General features: G+C 34.0%; 1 long non-coding RNA gene across 1 annotated transcript in view; it reads left to right on the top strand.

The window, feature by feature from the left end:
• The first annotated feature begins 4,422 nt into the window (after window positions 1-4,422).
• Window positions 4,423-27,319, top strand: part of LOC141298419 (uncharacterized) — a 58,778-nt gene continuing 35,881 nt past the window's right edge. The window contains exon 1 of the long non-coding RNA XR_012341579.1: window positions 4,423-4,485. This is a non-coding gene — a long non-coding RNA (uncharacterized lncRNA). The remainder of the gene's footprint in view (window positions 4,486-27,319) is intronic.

Below are 27,319 nucleotides of genomic sequence, written 5' to 3'. Positions count from 1 at the left end.
AAAGTATTTATTTATTTATTTATTTATTTATTTAATAAATTTAATTCAGTACTGAATCTGTGATATATATAATATACATAAAAATAAATGTTCATATATGCATAAAAATATATATCTATAATTTAAAAATTGTATCAAAAATAGTTATTTTTACCCAGCCATATCAATAACCTTCAGGGTAATATAGATGTAAGTATGCCATGCTTAGATTGAAGGGTGTTGATATAGAGGACTGTTTGTGAGCTTTTTTGGGTGTTACTCCTCCTACCAGATATCAAATGTCTTTCTCTCTACATCCTCATCCCTTTTTACTCCCCCTTCCATCCTTCAACCTTTATTTGTTACTTTATCCTCTGCATGTATAATCGTTTTTACCTTTCCATATCTCAGTCTATCCCTCCTATTTTGTTTGTCCCTGCCGTGTCCACTGTCATAGTCGTACCTCTCTCTCTATTCCTCTCTCACCCTCTCTTTCTTTCTAGAAGACAGGTATAGAGAGCTCAGTCAGGGGCCTCTCTGATGGCTTCTTATGAAGGATGCTTAAAGATCACAACATGGCAGTTGAGCAGGCAGCTCATTTCAAAGGAAATAAAACATTTCCTTTCAAAGGTCTGCTGTCTATGGAGAATAGCTCTCCTTCCCTGGAGCCCCGACTGGCCCTCACACTTTAAAGACATTTTGCCAGGCTGGAGAAATGGAGAAGAGAAAAGAAAAGAAAAGAAAGCATGATAAGAAGACATTAGATGGAAAGAGCAATAAACTGCTTTTTGAGTGAAGGAAACGGCAGATGAAAGACTTTTTCGAGTGTCTCTTAACAATCAGTTCACTCGCTCTCTTTCAAACAGACGCACACAAACACTAAGAGAGACGTAGTGCCTTGCATGCACCACTATTACTATTGCTCATCCTCAGCGTATATGAACAAGCCTCTAACTTTGACTAATAACTAATGTCGCACCGACTTGGGGAAATAGTGCTATTACGATTCCAAATATTTAGACGTAAAAGAGAATTCTGTAATTAATTACTCATTCTAATTTATTTCCACACCCGTAAGACCTTCGTTCATCTTCAGAACACAAATTAAGATACTTTTGATCAAATCCAAGAGCTTTTTGACCCTGCATAGACAGCAACGCAACTGACACGTTCAAGGCCCAAAAATGTAGTAAGAACTTTGTTAAAATAGTCCATGTGACATCAGTGGTTCAACCATCATTTTATGAAGCTACAAGAATACTTTTTTAACAACTGTATTCAACAATTATTCTTCTTCCGTGTCAATCTTTGATGCGCACAGGGTCAGAAACCACTCAGATTTAATAAAAAATATCTTAATTTGTGTTCCGAAGATGAATGAAGTACTGCTGTCATGATTAGTCAATTCAATTTGACTCCTCGATTTTACTGCAGAATACATGAAATGCATTTTTGGACCATTTTCCAAGGCTGCATGATAAATTACACCCATCTAAAAATCCTTATAGAGCATAATTTCACAACCATTGTGATTCAATTAATTGAATATATGCGATTTAGGTTTAATATATGCGCTTTAAGTAATTACATGCGTCTAGGTTTGTTGTGTGCGACTCTTTTGTTCACAGTAAATGCTGCTCCGCACAAACATTTGTCATTTACATGTGTGAACTCGTCTTGCAACTCAATCTCTGCATATTGCTGTGAGTTTGGGTTTATTATAAAGTTAATCTGTAAATGCAATGTGAGCAATTTCATTAAATTTATAAGGTAAATCATTTAGGAACCTATGCAAAGACAGGAGAATACATTAATATCCTTCTATATATCCTAAAGGTCATTGCACACTGAGTCCAAAATTTTCGTATGCGTTTTTTTGTATTCGTCATCCTTAATGCTTACTACAGATGCAAAAATGCATGAAATCGAACCTGATCTGAATTTTTTTATGACGGACCAAAGATTTGACGTCCAAATATTCAAGAAATGGCCCAATATTGGAGATTAAGTGGATATTTAGATCACGCCGTAAAGTGTAAAAGCAATTGTCAGACCATTTTCAGGCATTTGTTATAATGCAAAATGTACATTAGTTCTATTGTTTATATTACATTAGGTATTTTAAGAGTTTTGTTTAATAAAACCATATAATTACTTCAATGCTTTATTTGAACTAATTATTATTGTCTCACTGATACATACAAAGTCTATTGTTCACTTAGTCTATTTTTATTACCACAATAAAAATATAATGTAATTATCTGATTACTCGATTGATCGTCAGAATAATCATCAGATTACTCGATTACCGAAATAATCATTAGTGATAGGTTGTGAAGGTCTTATGAGTTTAAACCAAAATGTGTCACATGGGAGCAAACTGCCGTCTCATTGGTCAGAATTGTTTTGTGTCTTTTATATGTTTGTAGTATTTCTGAATGTCAAGATGGTTGGATGTCCAGTTTGGTTGTTTTTTGTATGATCATCATTAGAAGTGGCGTGAAAAAATTTGACAAACTTTTAAGTCAATTTCTGCTCTTAGTTTGGTTTCTTTGTTCCAAAACAGAGACTAAATTGTTTTAATGTTGCATTTTGTTCTGAGATTTGATTCACAATGTAACATTTCAGGCTCAAAGAACCAAAATTTGTCACATGGGAGCAAACTGACACCTCATTGGTCAGAACATTTGTGTGCGATTTAAATTACAGTGATCAGCTCGAAGTAGCATTTCCGAATGTCAAGATGGTCAGAAATCCAAGTCTGATGTTTTTTGCATGGTAAACCTTAAAAATCCTGTAGATTTCTGGTCGTTTTATAGTCTGTTTTTCCTTGATCTCCCTGGTTGGGTTAGCTTTGACAAGGCGACGTTTCAAAACAGACCATAATTTGTTAATAAAAGTCACATGTGTACAAACTGCCGCCTCATTGGTCAGAATTGTTTTTGTGTCTTTTATATATTGGTGGTCTTTCTGAATGTGAAGATGGTTGGTTGTCCAGTTTGGATGGTTTTTGTATGATGAACATTAGAAGTGGTGGAAAAAAATCCACAACTTTTAAGTAAATTTTTTTGTTCATAGTTTGGTTTCTTTGTTCCAAAACAGAGACTAAATCGTTTCAATGTTGCATTTTGTTCTGAGATTTGATTCATAATGTAACATTTCAGGGCCAAACAACCAAAATTTGTCACATGGGAGCAAACTGCCGCTTCATTAGTCAGAACATTTGTGTGCGATTTATATTCTGAATGTCAAGATGGTTAGAAATCCAAGTCTGATGTTTTTTGCATGGTAAACCTTAAAAATCCCATAGAGTTCTGGTCGTTTTTGACTTTCGTAGTGTTTTTCTTTGATCTTCCTGGTTGGGTTAGCTTCAACAAGGCGACATTTCAAAACAGACCATAATTTGTTAATAAAAGTCACGTGTGCAAACTGAGCTCTCATTGGTCAGAATTTCTCTGCATCACTTGTTGCTGTTTTCACTTAGAGCGGCGATTACGAATGTCGAGATTTCTGTTTGTCAATTTGATAATGTGTAAATATTTTGTCTTTGTTAATGGGTGATATTCCTGTTTCTGGTTATACTGTGATTGTTTTTCATGCTATTTTCTTTAATTAGGTTTAGGCCTGCGTGACTGTAGCTCTTTCAGTTCTATTCAGTGAAATTCAGGCATTGAATCGAGCTACTGGGAATCATCTTACCAAGACCATTTACTAGTTTGTAATCGGACCCTGCTCTAGATCTGCAGTACTGGTAATCTCTTTTGTTGTGGCTCTTGTTTTGGGTTCCTAATCCACGGAGAGCTCTACCATGTGTTTTCGTGTTGGCACAACTCTGACCTGACAGAGAAAGAGAGAGGGATTTTGGGAAAAACCGAGGGAGCTCTCATGGGACAGATCCATCGCTGAGAGAGACATCAGGCAGCTCTTGGGCTGTTGGTGGTGCCAGAACCCAAACCCGCCTAAAACCACATCTGTCCCTGAGCCTGCCCGCTAACACACACACACACACACACACACACACACACACACACACACACACACACACATACATACATACATATGTCCCTGCTGACTGTGAGGACAGAGAAGGAGGCTTTCTCAAGGAGGCCAGCCAGAATCACGTATCTGACGTCTGCCAGAGCTCTGGCTTCACTTCCATAGCAATGTCAGCATTCCTAAACACACACACACACACACACACACACACATACATATCTCCAGATGGATAGCTTTTACTTAGCTATCCATCTCCCTATGTGAGACATATATTGAATGTAAAACATACACTACCAGTTAAATGTTTTATAATAATGCAAATTTATTTAACAGTCTTCTCTGACTGGAGTCTATAGAGATTCTAAGCCATTTTTGTAGCGCAAATTTAACATGACCTCTAACGTGGACATTCTCTTTTCTTTTTTCCTCTCTCTCTTCTTCTCCACAGCTGAGAGAGACTGACGCTAACTTGGGCAAGAGCTCTCGGATCCTGACCGGCATGCTGAGAAGGTAAGAGGAAGGTAGGGACCGTTTCTGATACCTCTCTATGGATGTGTTTGACAGCGGCCCCATACCGTACACTGCATGAGCACACTAATGTACACACTTATTGTTACGCACTGCGATTGCACAGTGTGAATATACACATGCAATACACTCACTACTTTGTTGTGTTTGAACGAACATACAGTAAAACAGATCAGAGTTTTAGATAGTGTTTGACCTCGAAAGTATCTGCAGCTTTCTCACATTTTATATGATTATTATAGGGTACATTTTGTGGAATTCTGGGTTTAAAATATAGGGTTCACATTGAAAACTTCTATATGCCTTTTGTAATTATGCTTTACATTCATTTGTGCATTCTCTTCAAAATCTATTTAAAACTATTCATTTCATTATATTTATAGGTCATTTTATACTTTGGATTTTTAAAGTTTTTTAAAGAAGTCTCTTATGCTCATCAAGGCTGTATTTATTTGATCAAAAATACAGACAAGTACTGTAGTATTGTGAAATATTATTGCAATTTCAAATAAAATAGAATTTATTCCTGTGATGCAAAGCTGAATTTTTAGCATTGTCTTCATTGTCACATGATCCTTCAGAAATCATTCTAATATGCTGATTTATTATCAATATTGGAAACATTTGTGATGCTTTTTATTTTGTGGATTATTTGTTGAATATAAGGTTAAGAAGAACAGCATTTATTCAAAATAGATTTTTTTTTTTGTAACAATACACTACTGTTTAAAACTTTGGGGTCAGTATTTTTTTCTTTTTTCTTTTTTAAAAAGAAATTAATACTTTTATTCAGCAAGGATGTCTTAAATTGATACAAAGTGATAGTAAAAACTTATATTTCTGTTTTGAATAAATAAATAAATAAATAAAATAAATAAAACTTTTTATTATACTTAAAGTATCACAGGTTCCAAAAAAGCATCACAACTGTTTCCAACATTAAACATTAAGATAAAAAAAGAAATCGGCATATTAGAATGATTTTTAAAGGATCGTGTGACATTGAAGCCTGGAATAATGATGCTTTGCATCACAGGAATAAATAATCTTTTAAAGTACATTAAAAAAGAAAACTAGTATTTTAAATTGCAAAAATATTTCACAATGTTAAAATTTTTTTCAGTATTTTTGATCAAATAAAAACAGCCTTTATGAGCATAAGAGACTTCTTTAAAAAAACATTAAAAATCTTTTTTTTAATTATTTATTTATTGCTTTTTATATAATATATAATAAAACTATACTACCATTCAAAAGTTTAGAGTCTATAGAAATAATTTTTTTATTTATTAATTTTTTTACAGAAGTGTCTTAAACACACAAAGTCTTTATTTATTTAATCAAACAGTTAAAATGGTAACATTGTAAAATGTTAATACCATATCCAAAATAAATATTTTAAAATGTAATTTTTTGACTCAATAGTGTAAACATTTCTTATTATAATTGTTCAAAACAGTTGTGCTACTTAATATTTTGTGGAAAACATGGTAAATGTCTTGTTATCTAGAAAGTTTGAAGTTTTTTTGTAACAATGTACAAATCTTTACTGTTATTTTAATTATTAGTGCATCTTTGCTTTGCATCTTTGCATCTAGTGCACATATATTTATATTTTATCAAAAACTGAAAAGTTTTAGAGTAGACTATGTATGTATATATATATATATATGTTACTTTTTCCAGTGTTTATACTATTTTTTTTCATTAGCATTTATCAATATAATTTAATAAATCACGTATGGTTTCAGATTTAGAATTCTGGCTTTTGCCATGTGGGCCTAGTCATCATGCAATTGAGTTTTTTCAACACTCTTCTGCCCTAAAGCAGATCTAGTGTTCCTCCCACTATTCTGTCTCTATGTAGTATCGGCTTTAAACAGCAAAACTCATCATTCATATCAGCAGGCTGATGAGATATTGGCTTTTTTCCCCTTTGTGGTAGATGTGAGATAACTGAAGCAATGCAAAGCCGCTCTCTCTCTCTCTCTCTCTCTCTCTCTCTATTCCACTTACTGTTGTTTTCTCCAGCAGCCTCATATCTCTCTCCTTCACACACGCACAATTCAGTTTAACGTCTGTCACATCTCCGTTTTATAAAGTGCCTTTGCGCCCTTTCCTGAACCGTGACGACAAGGTTTTGTTTCTTTTTTTCTTTTTTTGATTAAGAGTAATATGTAAATGACACCAGCTAAATTTAAAACCCCGGGGCCAGGAAGGAAGTGCCAATTGAAATAGATGCTTCAGTGGTCGTAGACAATCAGGACGTGTGCGGCGAGCGAGAGGCAGAGGAGGAGAGACACAGAGAGAGAGAGAGAGAGCAAGATGCCGAGGACGCAGACTGTAACCAATATTTCTGCATATGTCTCCATTTTGTCAAGTCTCATTAGAGGGGCCGCGGCCGCCGGGTGTCACAGAAGCTGTCCAGAAATCATTCATCATCCTCCTCTCTTTCCCACCTCCCTCTGTCTCTCTCTTATTCCATCCCGCCCCGCCGCTAAGTAAATAACACGCACTTATTTCAATATTATCATATTAATGTTAAAGTTCAGCTGTCACCTAATGGGAAGACTAAATCAGACGTAGCATTTAAGCAATGTAGTGCTGCAGCGAGGCCGCCTCAAATCAGGATTTATGAGTTTTTTCCACGCGCGCTGCCTTTCTGCATGAAGGCCCACCGCACCCCCCGTTCTTCCTGTCTGCCTAGTGAAGACCTTCTCTCTCGCTCTTTCTCTAGATCTCTCTTCCTAACTTGTTTGTGCTTTTCTTTTTAAAAAAGAGGAAATAAAGCCTTCCTGCGTATTAAAACTCAAACTCAAAGCCATTTGCAAAAGAAAAGACGCACAGAAGAGACAACAAATAGATGTTTTGGTTTACTTTTTTTTTCTGGTGTGTTTCAGAAATTTTCCTGGCTTTTATTTAATTGCGTGCTTGCTTAATCATTGGACGTTTGATTGAAAGCTTAATATATTAGATATTAATAATACTACACTGCTTTTTTCTTTTTTCTTTTAGCCTTTAACCAGTGTTATATTATATACTTAAATATACTATTGTAGTGTTTTATTGGTAACTTTACGATAAGGTTTCATTTGTTTACAGTTTAATTTGTTAACTCTGTTAGTTAACAGAAACTATATTTATAAAGCATTTTTTAATCTTAGTTAATATTGTTCAAAATTTACTAATACATTATTAAAATTTAAAGTCGTATCTGTTAACATTAGTTAATAAACTGTGAACTAACATGAACATTTTAATTATCTAATATTAGCTTTTTTTTTTAGACTGTCCCCTCAAGTCTCTGATATTCTGGTACATCTTTCAGTGTAACTCTATGGGATTTTTCATTGTTTTATCATCAGCCAAGTAAAAATCTGAGGTCTGATCACTCAGAAAAGTGATATTACACCTATAATATTAGTTTTAGCTGTTTTTAGCTGGGTGTTTTTGCTAAATAAAACTAAAAACAGCTAAAACAATTTTTGGTAAATCAGCTGGTTTTAGCAGTTTTTTCTTAAGTCAACTGGTTTTAGCTGTTTTAGCTGATTTTCGTTTAGCTGTTTTTTAGCTGTCTTTTTTTGCTAAATCAAACAAAAACAGCTAAATCAATTTTTTGGGTAAATCAGCTAGATTTAGCTTTTCTTTGCTTTTTTTCTAAATCTATTGGTTATAGCTGGGTTTAACTGTTTTTTTGCTGGTTTTTAGCTTTTTTTTGCTAAATAAAACTAAAATCAGAATCAGAATCAGCTTTTTTAGCTGTTTCAGTTTTTTTAGTTTCAGCTGTTTTTAGGTTTTATTTATTTAAAATTAATAGATGCTGTGTGAAGTGTTATATAAAGTGTTATATTATATATATATATATATATATATATATATATATATATATATATATATATATATATAATATAATGAACTTTTATGTTTTCAATTTTAGTTTAGCTTTAGTTTAAGTTATTTGCTTTTGGCATTTTTATTCTATTTATTTTTTTTTTTGTATTTAATGTATATTTATTTCAGGTTTATTCAAGTTTTTCATATATTATTTATATTTTATTTCAATTTTTTTTTTTTTAATAATTTTTAGACTTATATTTAGTTAACACAAATTTTGCTGTGTACCTTATCCCATGAAAAGATACCTAAAATTGTGAGGACTGTTGTGGAAAGGTATAATATCACTTTTCTGAGTGATCGGACCACAGATTTTTACTTGGCTGATGATAAAACAATGGAAAAGTCCCACAGAGTTACACTGAAAGATGTACCAGAATATCACAGAGACATGAGGGGACAGTCTTTTTAACTTGGGCCAGCGAGTGTCCACCTAGCAACCATCCAGAACCTTAGCAACCACTTAGCAGTCACCCTAGAATCATGTCAGAGTTATGTAAGATCTGGGGCCATGTTGAATAAACAGCCTCTATGTTAAGACGTACGAGTTACCAACTAGCAGTTGGCAAAACAGTCTTATTTTTTGGATTCAACAAAAAAAGTAACCAAATTGAAAAAAAATGTGGACAAAGAAAAAAAAAAAGATGACTAACTTGTAAGAGCAGTCTAAATCATTTATGCAACCAGTCCCTGATCTCCTTTCCTTTTTTATAGGTAGTCAATTTAGTGCTTGACTGAAAATGATAGAAAACCACTTGTTGTATATATTAATTTTAATTAATTTACTTATTTTAATTTTTTTATATATATTAATCATATAATTTCTTTGTTTACAGTTTACAGTAGCAAGCTAATAAAATTGAGGAGGCATTGTGAAAGAGGGATAGGATCTGTCATAACAGCAACACGTTTTCTACAAGCAGCACTTATTTTCCTCAAAAAATGTAAAAATCCACTCTTTAAAAATCGGCATTGTCGTTTCTCAGGGTCAAAGGGCTTTTGGCTTTGTATTTTTCTCAAACGTCTGTACAGTGTTTCTTAATTCTTTGCTTGCGCTGGGTACAGATGTGAGGGTAATTCAAATGAAAGCGAGGTGAACTTGACTCCCCGCGGCGCTACGTAACCTGATTATCTACGATGGCCTTTGTACGCACACTCACTTACTCCAGGTTGTGTTTGTCATGGTGAGGTTCACAGGCTCTCAGCTGCGAGTTGAGGACAGAGCATTAGCCCGCTGCGATAAATATTGTTGTAAGATGGAGACAGAGAGACCCGCGCCGCACCAGATGTTTACCCTGAGTGGAGAGCACTGTGTGGGTGAGATCGACTCCAAATATGTATACTCTGTGATACTTCCGCTCCGAGGACACTGCGTGCATTTTGAGCACAGCTCCTGTTTTCATCCCCGACTTTTTGAGTTCAAACGAAGCTGTTTATAATACACTGGTATCAAATAAGAGATGCGTATCCCAAAAGAGTTTTAACAGAGGGATTTAACAGTGACACATCTCTGATAGTCTGGTAATTCAGCCCTTAATCAAAGTAAACTCACATCATGACAGGCAAAGCAGTTTTACTCTCCCGGTCCTCTGGTTTTCTCTCTCTCTCTCCCTGAGCAGACTACTGAGCTGGGCCGTCTCGTGCTCCAGCTCGCTCTAAATTATTAATGGCCAGCTTCAGAAACTCCTGAGGGTTTTAATTATATTGTCATGGTCATACTCATCTCATTAACTTTTAATGGCGATGCCTGCTTAAAGAAATCATAATATTATTAAAGAATAATCATACCAATTAAAACATTTGCCTTGATGACGGATTGTTTAATACACAAGTTACTGGACTCAATCGAGCCTTCAAAGCAGCCTGGGAGGAGGGCTGAAGCTGCGTGAGCAGTGTGACCTTGCAGAAGAAGTTCTTAGATGTAGAAACTTATAGTTGGAAGTAGTTTGGTAGATCTGTTTGCAAGAGTATGTATTAACAAGACTTGAAACTGAAAGCAAGTCCCTTCTAGTGCTTATGTTTTCTGCATTAGGTTGATGTTTTATAGAGGTTGGTTCACCCAAAAAAGATCCTTCTGTCATTCTTACCCTTATTTTGTTCCAAACATAATCAGACATATATCAGACTTTCTTCTGATATTTGTCACTCTGGACCGCAAGTGGTCTTAAGTAGCATGGATATATTTGTAGCAATAGCCAATAATACATTGTATGGGTCAAAAAGTAATTGGGATATTAACTAAATATCATGTTCCATGAACATATTTTGTACATTTCCTACCGTAAATATATCAGAACTTAATTTTTGATTAGTAATATGCATTGCTAAGAACTTCATTTGGACAACTTTAAAGGCAATTTTCTCAATATTTATTTGTTTTTGCACCCTCAGATTCAAGATTTTCAAATAGTTGTATCTATATATATGTATATGTATATAATTTATTTATTTATTTTATTTATTTATTTTTTTAATTGTTGGTGTCCAAACAACATTGGAACCCCTTTGCTCCACAGAAAAATGAAAATCATACAGGTTTGGAATGACATGAGTAATTGATGGTGGAACACTCATTTCTGGGTGAATTATTCCTTTTTAGGCCTGTTAACACATAGTCTGGTGAGACTAAACAACAGTGACCTCTTACACTTGGCATAAACATTCATTCATATGTAGATTTTTTTTTTTTCTTAAACCAAATTAATTCCAGCATGTCTCCAGTGTGTTCATATAGAGATCAGATTACACCTTCTCAGGCAAAATGCAAATCAACATTGACATATTACATTAGAAGCTGTGTTAACTCAAACATTTCCAACTTTTACCTCATTTTAAAAGTGTTGGTACAGGTAATTATTTTTTCATTTTTTTCCATTATTTTTTCAATGTTGAGTCACTTTTTGGTACAGAAAAAGACAAAAACAAGTTTTTTATTTTTATTTTAATCTACATAATTAGTTAAGTAGTTTGATGTTGTTCGAGTCGAAATTGCAAACATTCAGTATCTGTCGTCTTTCACATTGTGGTTTGATTGCAATGCATCTTGGGTGCGTTTACACATGGCTTTTAATGTTTTTAAGTGCAAACACTTAATGGGATAATTTACCCAGAAATAAAAATTCTGCCATCTTTTAATCATGATAATTTCAAACCAGATATTTTCAAGAAATCTGGTAATCAAACAGTTAGAAACAGTCTCAAAATATCTTTTGTAAGTTTGAGATGGCATGAGGGTAAATAAATGATGACAGAATTGTCATTTTTGGGTAAACTAGCTTTTCAAAATGTGTGTTAAAGTGTTAGTTCACCCAAAAATGAAAATTATGTCATTAATTATGGACCCTCATGTCGTTCCAAACCTGTTTATCTTTAGAACACAAAGTTTTAAGTTTTTTTTTTAAGAGGTTTTTAACCCTGCATAGACAGCAACTCAACTGACAATTTCAAGTCCCAGAAAGGTAGTAAGGTCATTGTTAAAATAGTCCATGTGACATCTGTGGTTCAACCTTAATTTTATGAAGCTACGAGAATACTTTTTGTGCTCAAAGAAAACAAAAATATCGACTTTATTCAACAATTCCCTCTTTTCTGTAGCTTTATAGCATTAAGGTTGAACCACTGATGTCATATTGACAATTTTAACAATGTCCTTATTACGTTTCTGGGCCTTGAATGTGTCAGTGGCATTGCTGTCTATGCAAGGTCAGAAAGCTCTTTAGTTTCTTGAGAGATGAAGATGAACAAAGGTCTTACAGATTTAGAATGACATGAGGGTGAGTAATTAATGACAACATTTTCATTTTTGGTTAAACTTTCAGGTGTAAAAAGATCCATTGTTTCATTTTGAAGTCATATTTTTTGTGTGAAAGGGCCTTTAACCTCAAAATGGCCGTGATGGTGTCCTTACGTCTTCAGAACTAGAACTGGTTAAAGGCATCCTGCTGATGTGGACGGAGTGCGAGAGAGCAAGAGAGATGGAAGGCTAGTGTTGGGATCAGTGCCCAGCGCAGAGCTCCTGCTCAGCCCTCCCGGCCTTCCACGGAGACCAGGGGCCTGATACCGCATGCAGGTGGTCGAGTCAGTCGCCAGGCAGATCAAAAAGTCAAACCCCTGGGTGGACCTCCCTTTGAAATGGGAATGGGGCAGACATATCAGACAGAAAACATAACCAAGCCCCGCACCACAGAACAGCTCCATATTCATGGCCCAGCTTAGAGGAGCCAGGCCTCGATCTTCTGAAGAAGCCCACAGTACAGCTGGACACTGATTAAGACATCAGGTCCTCCACGTCTCAGGGTGCAAACACGCACACTTACCTCGGGTATTGTGCGTTAATGTGCAAACAACAGGAGTGCCTCCCAACGCCACAGCCCCCCCTACCACCCTTTATGAAATATTCATATTCATAACACATTACGTGTGAAGCAGAGTAGCTCCGACTTTGTACATCCCGAACAGCTGTAACACTTCTCTGTCACTAAGCGCTCTGATCCCAGCAGCGATTAGATCAGTAGACGTGGTATTGTGAGAGGTGAGCCACACTGTCACCTCTCTCTCTTCCTTGATTTTCCTCTCCATCTCTCTTTGTTTCGACGTTCCGAGAGTCGTCATCGGCGCGGCGTGATAGCAGACGAGAAAGAAGGGGAGGGAGGGCGACGGGAGAGTGAAAAAAACCCCGAATGTGGCTGTATTCTGGTGTTTGCCAGTCCCATTAAACAGACATTTGCAAACAATGTCAAGAGGGAGGAGATCAAAGCGCGAACCCCAGAAAAGCGGGAGCTCTGATGTCCTGAAGATCTCCAAATTTAGACTTCCACCGTATTGGCTCCCAGTTTCTCTCCCAGCTTGGAATATTAACGACGTGCTATGTAGGTCATATAATTAATGTGATTCAGGAGCACCAGTGGGCTGTTGAGGGATGCAAATAGAAAGAGTCTTGGGGGCCCTCTTGAAGTCTTGTTATGAAGTTGAACAAAAAGATTTGATATTATTTTTAATTGGAGCTGAAAGATATAACAAATTATAGTTCAGTGTGTGTTTTCCCTCTTCTCGCTTGCCTTTTATTCTTTTATTTATTTGGCTTCTCCCTCGTTCTGCAAAGCGAGGGGAAAAGCCTTGTTAAGATGCTGGAGCCGAGGGAGCAGGGTGGAGAAGTGACGGGGGCACGGCTCTCTTTCTCCCACACATTCGCTCCCGTCCTCGCAAACAAACTCCTACACGCAGTTCGCCGTATAGTTTTGCGCGACTATGAATTTCTTTGACATCAAGGTCTGCTGTCAAAATCATAATGAACGGCTGATATAGGCTGGAGGAAGTACAAAGGTTGTTGAAAAGCCAAGTCGTAATTTTACTCGGTCTAAATTTACCAATTGTACAGGTGAGGTGTGTATGCCTCTCCAAACTAACCTTTATAAGAACTGCTGATTCTTTTCTCTGCTTTTAAGAGTCGTTCACACCAAGGACGATAACTATAATGAGATGTTTTGAAAATAAGGATGTTAACATCACATCTATAACGATAATGACATTATTATAATGACAGTTTGTTTCTTTATTGGAACAGATATGGAAAAATTGCATAATTTATGGATACCCTGCGGTGAATGGGTGCCGTCAGAATTGGAATCGAAAGCTGATAAAGCTGATAAAAACATCACAATTATTTACAAGTTCTTCAATCAATGTCTTGTGAAGTGAAAAGCTGTGTTAGTGAAGAAACAAAATCATCATTCATCACTTTAAACTGTAACGTCTTGTTACTATAAACAGTGCTTAATTTGTGTTGCATATTTCTCTCCTGATTTAAACTTTTTTACTGGAGAAAGTAATATTATGGATAGTAGACCCGCTTAACTTTTTCACCTCACAAGATGTTGAAGTGTTATTTGACCCAAAAATGAAAATTAGCCCATGATTTTTTCACCCTCAAGGCATCCGAGGTGTATATGACTTTCTTCTTTCAGACGAATCCAATTGGACTTACATTAAAAATTGTCCTGGCTCTTCCAAGCTTTATAATGGTAGTGGGTGAGTGTTTCTGTTCAACAGTCCAAAAGAAGTCCAATAAACTGCGTCCATCCATAATAAATAAGTGCCTCACATGGCTCCAGGGGGTGAATTAAAACATAGTAATCACTTTTCTCTAGCTTGCGCTAACTGTTGTACATGGAAGCCGTTCCGGGTAAATCACAGGACGTATGCATTGCGCATGCACTGCTGAGATTTCAAAACAAAACACCGGTTTTGAATTAGAAGTACTTAAAGGAGGATTTGTAAGGAAAAATGTTGGACAATTTTGATATAAGCCAAGAGGAGACTGATTTTACTTTGCTAAAGTAAGGAAACTTTGCTTCCTTTGCTCCTGTAAACAAACGTTGGTTTTTGTGAGATCAGCAGCGCAATGCTTGCGTCCTACGTTATCTGGCCATAACGACTTATACTTATCATAGTTGGCGCAAGCTAGAGAAAAGTGTTATTATGTTTTAAATATGGATATTTTTCTTACAAAAACGCATCGATACACTTGAGGAGGCCTTTATTCACCCCCTAGAGCCGTGTGGGGTACTTTTTACTATGCTGCCCTCCGAAGGCAATGTGCAGTAACTGCGCCAACACTGAAACTGAGAAAAATGCCTTACAAGTTTTTACGCCAGCTAGTCAAACATGTTGACACTCTCGTTTCTCTGAAACGGGACAAAATTGAACCAGGAGACTTTGCCACAAGACAAAACAAAAGTCCATTTTAAGCCTTAACTCAATTTTGACCAAATGTGTAGTTACTGCGCTTTGCCTTTGGAGGGCAGTATGGATGGATGCACTTTATTGGACTTCTTTTGGACAGTAACACCCACCCACTGCAATTTTAAAGCTAGGAAGAGCCAGGATAATTTATGTAACTCAGATTGGATTCGTCTATAAGAAGAAAGTCATATACACCTTGGATGCTTTGAGGATGAGTAAATGATGGGCTAATTTTCCTTTTTGGGTGAACTAACTTAATTAAGTTAACTAACTAACTTAATTGATGCAGTCGTATGGATTACTTATTGAATTATTGAGATATTTTTATCAGCTGTTTGAACTCTCATTCTGACGGCACCCATCCACTCCAGAAGATGCATTGGTGAGCATGTATTGCTAAAATTCTTCAAATCTGTTTAAATCTAAATTATCATTTTTTTGGTTAACTGTTCCTTTAAAACAACAGATGACATAACTGCAGAATGTTTTTTTTTTTTTTTTTTTTTTTGCTTTGGTATGTCGCTAATATGTGACCCTGGACCACAAAACCAGTCATAAGGTTAAATTTGACAAAACTGAGATTTATACATCAATAAATAAGCTTTCTATTGATGTATGGTTTGTTAGGATAGGACAATATTTGGCTGAGATACATCTATTTGAAATCAGAAATCTGAGGATGCAAAAAAATCAAAAAGACTGAGAAAATCACCTTTAAAGTTCTCCAAATTAGGTTCTTAACAATGCATATTACTAAACAAAAATTACATTTTGATATGTTTACAGTAGGAATTTTACAAAAAATCTTCATGGAACATGAACTTTACTTAATTTCTTAATGATTTTTGGCATAAAAGAAAAATCAAAAATTTGGACCCATGCTATGTATTTTTGGCTATTGCTACAAATATACCCCAGCGACTTAAGACTGGTTTTGTGGTCCAGGGTCACATATAGTTACTGTTATAGTGAACAGCCCCTTACAGTCAAATTTCCATGCATCTGCTTTGCTGTTTTGATTCTGTGATCAGCCATTGAGTTTTTTTCAATGACATAAAATCCAAAACAAGCCAAATTTCTGAACTTGGAGCCCTTTCCATCAGTAGCTGTCTCCAGGGCAGCAGGCCCCTCCCCGTGGGCGCTCCTTTCCCAGCATTTCTCTGATTTCCTTTCCGAGCAGCTGTGGCGAACTCCATGTTCCACATTTATCGTCGGCCCGAGTGGTATGAATCATGCTGCCCCTGGAAACCATGTTTCACCAGCATGAATGTTGGTTTGGCTGATGGTACAAGAATGCTACCTGTCTGAGTACCACGTGTTCAGTGGCATAGACATGTGGAGTTGTTTTTTAGTGTTTGCTAGGCCTCGTCATTCCAGTAAATATGGTAGTGCAGTTGCGTGTAATGACATTCAAGAGAATTGTGCGCTTCCAGTTTTTTGGCAACAGTTCGGGGAGATCCCGTTTCTGCTGCACATGACCATGCCCCGTGTGCAAATTAATGTCCGTAAAGAAATAAGTTACAGAGTCTTGACTAGCTGCACAATGCCCACATTTGAACCCCACTGAAGATTTCTGAGTGATACGTTTGCTTTTTTTTGCTCCATGTATGTTTGTGGACGAAGGATAGCAAATGCACATTCACTTACAATATGTTTGAATCAATATGTTCCCATGCAGGAGTCAGTTATAGAGTGCCGCAACTGAATTAAAGTGAAGTGGCATTGATAAGTGTGCATTTGTGTGTCATGGAGCGTCTGCAAGATTTAGTACTGTAACTGAGTATCTTGTTTCCCTCCTGGTCACAGCTCTGGCTCAGGCCTTTTAGACGCTTGGGTGTTTTGTACCCTTCAGGAATGCTGCGTGTCAGGTTTATTTTGGACAGCAGATACTCTGAGCATCTTGTGTGTCACAACATTTTCAGTTCAGGTGTCTGGAGCTAACATAGTCTTAGCTAGTCAAATGTCACTGTACAAATGTGTGTGTGTGTGTATATATGTATAAATATAAAAATATATATGAATGCCCTTTTCACCTCTGACTTTTTAAAGACCTCCCTGTTCCTGTCAAACAAGGTGACTGACCTCTCAAAAGATTTCTATTTTTACCTTCTTATTCCTCAAAGAATCCTGAAAAAAGTATCACAGGTTCTAAAACAAAAATAAATAATAAACAGCACAACTGTTTTCAACATTGATAATAAATCAGCATATTAGAATGATCAATTTGACGCTGAAGACTGGAGTAAAGACGCTAAAAATTCAGCTTTTTATCACAGGAATAAATTCTATTTTAAAGTATATTAAAATATATTTTAATTTTTAGTCAAAAAAACAGCCTTGATGAGCAGAAAATACTTAAAAATCAAAAAAAAAAAAAAAATCTTACTGACCCCAAACTTTTGAATGGCAGTGTATAAAAGAAAACCTTTTTTAACCGTAGATTAAGAACGAAAAGAAAAAGTTAAAATACCATAGTGTTACAGTATTTATCAACCTTGTCATTATGTCAGTTAACCACTAAATGATTTTATTGGTCACAATGTCAGTATAATTCATCAAATTAATGTTTTCGTTTTAAAACAGCGATTCAAATGAACAAGTTTCATGGGGAGAGACTCTCTCTGCATGTTATTTGTGCTACTTTTATATTCGATAATGAGTACTGATGGCTCCGTAGTGTGTGTGTTTGTGTGTGTTTGTGTGTGTGTGTGTGTGTGTGTGTGTGTGTGTGTGTGTGTGTGTGTGTGTGTGTGTGTGTAGTTGTGTGTATACCGTCAATGTGTAAAGCTGTAAAGTTTCATGAGCATCTAAATGAAGTGTGTGTGAATGTGTGAGTGTGTATGTGCAGCAGGCTGCCGGGAAGTTGACAGGCCTCTGGATAAACCCCTGTGGCACACACACACCTCAGCCTCATTACCCACTGCTGAGAGCATCATGGGTAACAGTGACACTTAAACTGTGTGTCTTTCCTATTCCTATTAGTGTGTGCTGATTGCCTGCTTTGGAAAGCACACGCATGTTTGGGCTGCAAACAAACTCAGGACTGACATGTTAAGTGATGAGTTTTTACATTAGGGTACATCAGTCTGAAAGAGAGAAAAGCGCACGTTGATACTGTACGTCCTCTCAATTATACTAGCAGGATCTATTTAGTCTGCGTTTTAGGGAAGGAAATAACAGTATACGACAGGAGCCAGTCTTTTCTGACTCAAGGAGCCCTCACCCTGACTTTCCTGTCATCTAAATATATACAGTTGAAGAATCTGTAAAATGTTAATTATTTGACCAAAATAAGAGGGATCATAAAAAATGCATGTTATTTTTTATTTAGTACTGACCTGAAAAAGATATTTCAAATAAAAGATATTTACATACAGTCTACAAGAAAAAGTAATTGAATTTATAAAAATGACCCCGTTTAAAAGTTTACATACACTTGACTATTAATACTGTGTTGTTACCTCAATGATCCACAACCTTTTTTGTGTGTAGTAATGGTTGTTTATAAGTCCTTCAGTCCTTCATAAATTCTGTTTTTTTTCAGCATTTTTGTGCATTTGAACCCTTTCCAACAATGACTGTATGGTTTTGAGATCCTTCTTTTCACACTGAGCACAACTGAGGGACTCATATGCAACTATTACAGAAGGCAATCACTGATTCTCCAAAAGGGAAAACAATGCATTGTGAGCAGGGGGTGAAAACTTTAGAATTGGAAGATCAGGGTAAATGTCATTTATTTTGTCTTCTGAGGAACATGTAAGTATCTTCTGTAGCTTCTGAAGGGCAGTACTAAATAAAAAAAATATATATATATAAGAATGTGCGCATCTTCTTTCTGTTCAAAAGTTTACACCCCCTGTTTCTTAATGCATCGTTTTTTTCTTTCTGAGGCATCGGTGAGTGTTTGAACCTTCTGTAATAGTTGCTTTCGACTCCCTCAGTTGCCTTCAGAGTGAAAAGATGGATCTTAAAATCACACAGTCATTGTTGGAAAAGGTTCAAACACATAAAAATACTGAAAAGCCAAAGAATCTGTTGGAACTGAAGGACTTTTCTGAAGAACTCCAAGTAGTTTAACTGTTCAGGACAAACAGTGGACAAAAAAAAAAACAGCTGTGGATCATTCAGGTAACAACACAGTATTAAGAATCAAGTGTATGTAAAATTTTGAACAGGGTAATTTTTTTTAATCAGTTCAGCTATTATTTTCTCTTGTGGACTATATGTAAATGTCTTTTATGTGAAATGTCTTATTCAGGTAATAAAAAATAACATGCATTTTGTATGATCCCTCTTATTTTGGTCAAATAATTAACATTTTGCAGATTCTGCAAGGTGTATGTAAACTTTTGACTTCAACTGTATATTAAATGTGTAGTCTTCAGCCCCTCCGAAATGAAAACAATGGCTGTAGTAAGTAACAAAACAATAATGGTTAAGATATTTTTTCATGATGCTGTGGTGAGTAAATGCTTCAGAGCAATTGGTATTTTACCCTTGAAAAGATCCTGGCTTGTACACCTTTACATCAGTGGATCTTTTCCACTTTTCCAATTATTAAACTCGGTGGGGTCACTGTGTATGACATTGGAGTGACGGGCTTCTCCTCCTCTGTCGTTTCCGACCTCGTAAAGGTATCGCTCGTCAGGGTGTTAGCTGCGCTGTTCTGAGATCAGTGACTACGTCCCCCCTTGAAGTGGCTGCAGTGTCATTCCAAGGGCAGCGTGGCGTTTGATCTGGTGTCGGGCGGCTGTCGCTGCACAGGGCCCTGTGATTGTCCTGCGGGGAAGGAGACAGACATCACCTACCTACCTTCAATAAAAACTTCCTCGGGAACTTTTTGATTGACAGCCAGGAAAGAAGGCATTCGTCATGACGGCCAAGTTTTTTTTTTTTTTTTTTTTGCCCTCTGTTGTGTTTTTTGCTCTAATATGTGGTGAGAGTGAGCATGTATTTTCTCTCTGGTCTAGTGAAACTGAAACCATATGTGTGTGTTTATTCTTTCTTATCTTTATTGAGTTTATTTTAAGTTTGTTTGTCTTTATTTAGGTAAGTAATTCACAGCAGACCCATTCGGTTTTTGGGGTGAGTTGGAGCATCCATCAAGATTTAAAGTAATGAGGCAAAGCCATTGTATCATCTTTATTCTCTTGGTGTTTATCTCTCTCTCTTCTGATTTTATTTAAAGTCGACCATAATGCTTAAGCAACTACTGGACATTTTTAAGGAATTGGACCCTATAATCCAGTTTGGCAGTAATATATGCATGGTGTGTCATACCTTTTTCCTGGCTTTTAACGATATTCAATTTCACTATTTATGTATTTTCTGTATGGCCTATTTTTTTCCTCAATTAGAAGAATCACCATGTACCACAAAACCAGTAATACGTAGCACAGGTATATTTGTAGCAATAGCCAAAATTGTAATGGGTTCAAAGTGATAGATTTTACTTTTATGCCAAAAATCATTAAGATATTAAATAAAGATCAAGTCCATGAAAATATTTAGTAAATTTCCTACCATAAATATATTAAAACTTAATTTTGGATTAGTAATATGCATTGCTAAGAAATTCATTTGGACAACTTTAAAGGCGATTTTCTCAATATTTTGATTTTTGTTTGCACCCTCAGTTTCCAGATTTTCAAATAGTTGTATTTTTGATATCATCAATAGAAAGTTTATTTATTCAGCTTTCAGATGATGTATAAATCTTCCAGAATTTAACAGCAAGTTTTTTAAAGTAAAAAAAAAAAAAAAATAATTAAGGCCCTATGAAATATGTTTTATTTTTTTTTACATTTAAATTTTTTCTGGATTCCGTTTTTTTCCATTGTAATTTTTCTGGGCTCTGTTTTAATAGTTAAATAAAATTGTATTAATCAAAAAAAACATTTCTAATTAATTGAAATCATGAAACGTACACAATTTAACAGAAATTAATAAAAATTTTAACAAAAATGACTTTTTTTTAATTTATTTTCTTTCCAAATTCCCGTCTTTCCGTTTTAATTTTTCTGGATTCTGTTTTTTTCTCCATTTAAATTTTTCTAGACTCTGTTTTAATGTTTAAATTAAAATTGATTAATCAAAGAGCATGTCTAATTAATTGAAATCATGAAACTTACACAATTTAACAGCAATTTTTTAAAATAAAAATAAATTTTGTAATGCCCTATGAAATATGTTTTATTTTTTTCTCAAATTCAGTTTTATTTTTTTACCAAAATCTGTTTTCCAGTAATTTTCTGGATTCCATTTGAATGTTTTCAGTATTTTAATAATCAAAATCCTCTCTAAATAATTAGTTTTATTAAAAAAAAAAAAAAAAACTAATTTATTGTTATTTTATTTCTTTTCTTTCTTTTTCAGAAATACTGTGTTGTGTGTTTACATTTATCCACTAATTAAATTCTGGGAAATATTCTTTAAATTTTTTTAATAATAATTGTATTAATAGTAGTAGTACTATCCTTACATTAAGTGATCATTTCTGTCACAATTTCTTCAAGTTAAACCAAACTTTTTTGACGGCTTGCTCTGAGGACCTTTAAGTTTCTGTTTGTATTATGATATGATGATAGTTTTTCTCACAAGAAAAGGTAAAATGCTCATGAAGTGACTCTCAGAGCAGTTCTAGAGATTGTTTATGTGTTTATGTACTCATAAACAGGCTACAGAGGCTGAAAGCGCACAAGGATCATGCCTCATGCATGCTTCAATATGTGTGTAGTAAACAAAACCACACATCTGTACCATTCACTCACACAAAGACATGCACAACATGCAGGATTTATATTTAAGTGCGATTTTTTTGCAGCTTAATGTTGACAGATAATATATCACACATTTTGATTTAAGTGTACTAATACTTTTGATTTATTCAAAATTTGGCAAAATGTCTTTATTGACAGGATTTTGCGATTCCATCCACGTCGCAGAAATCATAGGGGCCTTAAAAGCTCCAGATTTACCTGAATTCACCCTATTATTTGTTCCAATATTTGTTTTTGAACTATTGTTTAATTTCTCATCCACTTTATTGAGCAGACACTGTCTCACTTTTCGCATCGGACAAAACTCTCCTGGCACTGCAGCATCCTGCGCGTGTGTTGTTTTGAAAATGAACAGTAGGAAGACGTCAAGGCAAAGGTGAACAATCAGGCCTAGTGACTCTTCACTTTCAGTTTTCTAGAGAAAAAGGCGTAGCTGCTACATATGCATATACTTCATTTCAGCCCTGCATAAGCTTTCAGACTTCTTTGTTTTTATTGTCTTTCATATTTTCTCTTCCAGACCCCCACTCCTCCTCCCCACCTTCCTTCACTGGTCCAATTAATGTGTTTGTGTTTAAATTAATAAGTGAATTGATAAAAATCTCAGTGTCAGTGGGTGACAGGTTTAGCGTGTGAATGTTTGTATGCGTGTGTTTTGTTTTGGAGAGAGCGAGAGAGCTCACGCTGAAGGCCCTGAGGCATGTAAGGACTTTATGGCTCACCTCATACGCTCATTAAGGCTGTTGTTCGGCTTTTGTTGCATAATTACCTAATGGCAGCTTTAAAAAAAGGCTTCACTGTCTTTGACTGACAGCGTATGGCTCTTACGGGTTATCTTTGTCTCCAAAAGCTGTCTTTTTGTCTTTGGTAGAACTAAAGCAAGGTTGCTTTCAACATCTCTACGAGGCAGTGTGTTGACGGGGACTTGGGAGTGTGTTGTTACAGCTTGTACCAACTGATCTATTCATATTCGGTTTGAATGACTTGTAAAGTTTGACATCCCCGTAGTCATTTTTTATTCGCAAGGAAGTGCATTTGATAGGTCAGGGATTAGTTATGTAAAAAATTCTATTGTTAGAGGTCAGATGGACTGTGGTAAGACTTTTTTTCTTTCATGCTGATCTTCTTTTTAATGGAACTGATTTGGTACCTGATACATTTCTAAAGTGTTCCGACCTTTTCCCTGCACTTAAAAAGGGAGATCCTGAATGCTCATGCAGGGCCGGATGCATTCAGGGTAATGCAATGATGCCATATTTAGGTCATAGTTTCATCGGGATCTTTCCTCCTAGACTAATGAACTGAGGTAACCTCTCTAAACAACTTACTCATTGGAAATTTTTTACTCCGCAAATTGTTTAAGCATGACCGCTGAGAAATGTCTGCTTAATACGATCGGATTATAAGAAAGTAGTCCATGCAGATACTAAGAGCACATGCTATTGAGCAGGAACTGGTTCTATTTGGTTTGTTTGTAGCCTGCTTGGAGATATATAACTTATCTTTTAAATGAATTCTTGCAGCTTTTCTGTTATGAGATATAAAATGCTGAATTGATTTTCAAAGATGTGCAAAGTAACATTACTGTTCCTTAATAGGCTTTTCTTTAATGTGTGTTTTATACTGCTCATTGATATATTGATTTGATATAAAATATATTCATATGAATTTTATACAAACTAAGAATACAACACAAATTAATACAATGACCAAAAAACAATTAAAATAATTAGAATTGTACAGTTTTATGAATTATATTACATGCAGTGTCTGTAGAAATTCATTTAATTGATCAAACAAGAAGTAAAACAGTAATATTGTGAAATAGTATTACAATTTAAAATAAGTTTTCCTTTTGAATATATTTGAAAATATATATTTCTATTTTTTAAGAAAAGAAAGTTCAAAAGAATGACATTGAAGTGAATGAATGAAATGAACAAAATGAAGTGTTGCAATCAATTTAAAATGTAATAAATCTATAATAAAAAATAAAAAAGTTAACAAATTTTACAATTTAATTAAAAATTAACTATACAATTTTAATTAGATTTTATTTAGTATTTGTAGGATTGTTATTTAGTATTTATGAAATAAGTCATTTATGTGATCAAAAATAAAGTAAAAATAGTAATATTGTTAAATAATATTACAAATAAAAAAACAGTTTGAATATATTGAATATATTTGAAAATATAATTTGTACAATTTTTATCATCTTTAATTATTACTCCTTCAAAAATCTATTATTTGAGAAAACTGTTAATTTTTCTTTTATGAATAGTAGGTTCAAAAGAACTGCATTTATTTGAAATGTATTAAAATCTTTTGTAAAATTATAAATGTCTTTACTGTCACTTTTAATAAATTTAACAGTTTAATTAAAAAAATTAACTGTACAGTTTGTATTAATTATATATTATATTCAGTGTCTGTAGGATCTGAAATAACAATTAAAATAATTTAACAGACAATTTAAAATAACAGTTTTCTGTTTGAATATATTTGAAAATATATTTTATTTCTAAGATGACAATGCAGAATTTTCAGAACCTACTATTTTTATCATTTTCAATTATTACTCCTTTAGAAATCTATTATATGAGGAAACTGTTAATTTTTCGTAGGTTCAAAAGAACTGCATTTATTTGAAATGTATTAAAATCTTTTGTAAAATTATATTATATAATTTCTTTACTGTCACTTTTAATACATTTTATCCAATTTAATGAAGTGTAGCAATAACTTAAACTTTAATAAATTTATAAAAAAAACAATTAATTTAAAAACTATTAAATTGTACAATTTAATTAAAAAAATTAACTGTACAATTTGTATTAATTATATATTACATTCAGTGTCTGTGGGATTTAAAATAACAATTAAAATAATTTAAAACACAATTTAAAATATTGTATTTGTAATATATTTGAATATATTTGAAAATATACTTTATTTCTAAAATGACAAAGCAGATTTTTCAGTACCTACTATTTTTATAGTTTTCAATTATTACTCCTTCAGAAATATAATATTTTTTGTTGAAACTGGAAAGTGTTGCAATAAATAAAAAATATAATCAATTAATAATAAAATAATTTTAACAGTAAATTAAGTGAATTTACTTTAATACAAATTGCTTTAATACATTTTAGACTAAAATAAAGTCATTAATTTGATCAAAAATAAAGTAAAATCAGTCATCCTGTGAAATAGTATTATATAATTTATTTCTAGGTTAATGAAAGAAGTTTCAGTACCTACTATTTTTTCTCATAATTTTCAATTATTACTCTTTCAGAAATCTAATATTTTTGCTGAAACTGTGACTTTTTTTTGATGAATAGAAAGTAAATAGATTTTTTTTTTAATTAAAATCTTTAGTAAAATTGTAAATGTCTTTTACTGTCGCTTTTGATCAATTTAATCCAAGTGTGAACTGTTTCAATAATAATTAAAAAAAAACTTAATTTGATTTTTACAATTTAATTGATAAATTGTATACATTAATAATTTTAATTAATGTTAGACTGTGTACATGTAGGTGGAAAAATGCTGATGTTTGAAGTTTAAAAATATCTTTGTAAATGATGAAAATCCCATTTTTTTGCTTCCTGCTTGTTTTAGCGTACTGCGAATGCATACCGATCCTGAGTCAGTTGTAATTACAGGCGCCGTATGCTGGCAGAGTCTAATGACAGGTCTGTGGCCTGTGTGCTTTTGTTTGTTTGGAGTACAGTGCTCCACAGTAGGGTATCTTCCCAGCTGGCAGTGCGTGCTGGCCCTTGGCTGAGTGTTTGGGTTGGAGAGGCGGCCGGTTCTGGTGCTACACCAGGCCTCATGCCAGCTGGAGACAAGACTCCTCAATCTCCACTGCTCTCCTCCTTTCTCCACTTTGACAGCAGAGCTTACTCGCTCGTTCGGGAGCTGGCAGCCTCCTACGGCAACACCCACGTTTGTTTGCACCTCCAGGGTCAACAGCACCCTGTCGCTACCTGTCTTCCTGGATCACACCTCTCTCCCAAAGCTGCGCCAACTCCCAAATTGAAAAGGCACTTTTGCAAGAGCCTCCTGAGGGATTTACTAAGTGCTTCTGTCTTTAATCCAGGTTACTTTGCGATTGGCTTTTATTGACTTGATTTACTCAAGCTTCACTCCTAATATAATTTTGGAACGAGCAAAATCATATAAGCTCAAAATCAACATGACATCCAAATGATCCCCATTTACTTTCCTAAAACGTGTTCTTGGATTTATTGTGCATGATTCATTACTGCATATGTCGCTTCACAGTAAGATTAAGTTTTTTAACACTATATTAATATTAATAAATAGTGTAATAAATTGTTCATTGTTCATTAATTTACCATTTCAACATTTAACATTTTTAAATTGAACATTTTAACATTTGATATTAAACATTATCAAATTGGTAGGTTAATAAATAAACCCCCGGTTTCACAGACAAGGCTTAAGCCTAGTCCTAGACTAAAATTTAAGTCTGAGCTGTTTCAGCTGAAAGAAACTTGCACTGACTGATCTTAAAATATATCAGTGCCTTTGTTTTGTCTAAAAATGCATACCAGTAATGTTTTTTTCTAAGGCACGAGTATAAAAATTACTTAAATGTCCTAATTAGACTGTGGCCTAATCCGGGACATAATTTATTAACTTATTTTAAAATAATTTATTCATAAATGCGCATCTAGATTTATAAATGCTGAAAAATTCTTTTTCTTTGTTATATATGGTTTTTTTTTTTGTTTTTTGTTTTTTAAATATTGAGCATATTGTAAAGTGTTACCAAAAAAGGGGGAAAAAATTCATTGAATGTACTTACTTCTCTACCTTCAAAACATTGTTTTGTATAACTAAAACAGTTGAAAACAGTTTTTGTTGATTGTAATCAAGCTGAAATTAAATAGCATTTAAATATTAGATGAACAACAAACTTTTTATTATTTTATTTCATTTTATTTTATTGTGTTTTTTTTAATGTAATTAAATTTATTTATTTATTTATTTTTTCATTTTATTTTATTGTATTTCATTTTATTTCTATTTCAATTTATTTTTTATTTTATTTCATTTTATTTTATTGTATTTGTCATGTAAATATTTTTTCATTTTATTTTATTTTATTTCAATTTATTTTTTATTTTATTTCATTTTATTTTATTGTATTTTTCATGTAATTTATTTTTCTTTCATTTTAATTTATTTGATTTCAGTTTATTTATATTTATTTTATTGTATTCTATTTTATTTTACTTTAATTTTTGTTTAATTTCAGTTTATTTTATTTCAGTTTAACATTTCATTTTATTTCATTTATTTTATTTTATTTCAGTTTATTTTAACTCATTTTATTTCAATTAATTTTATTTCACTTAATTTTT

Source organism: Garra rufa, chromosome 22, assembly GCF_049309525.1.
Source record: "Garra rufa chromosome 22, GarRuf1.0, whole genome shotgun sequence".
Taxonomy (NCBI): Eukaryota; Metazoa; Chordata; class Actinopteri; order Cypriniformes; family Cyprinidae; genus Garra; species Garra rufa.
This window is presented reverse-complemented; position numbering and strand designations above follow the sequence as displayed.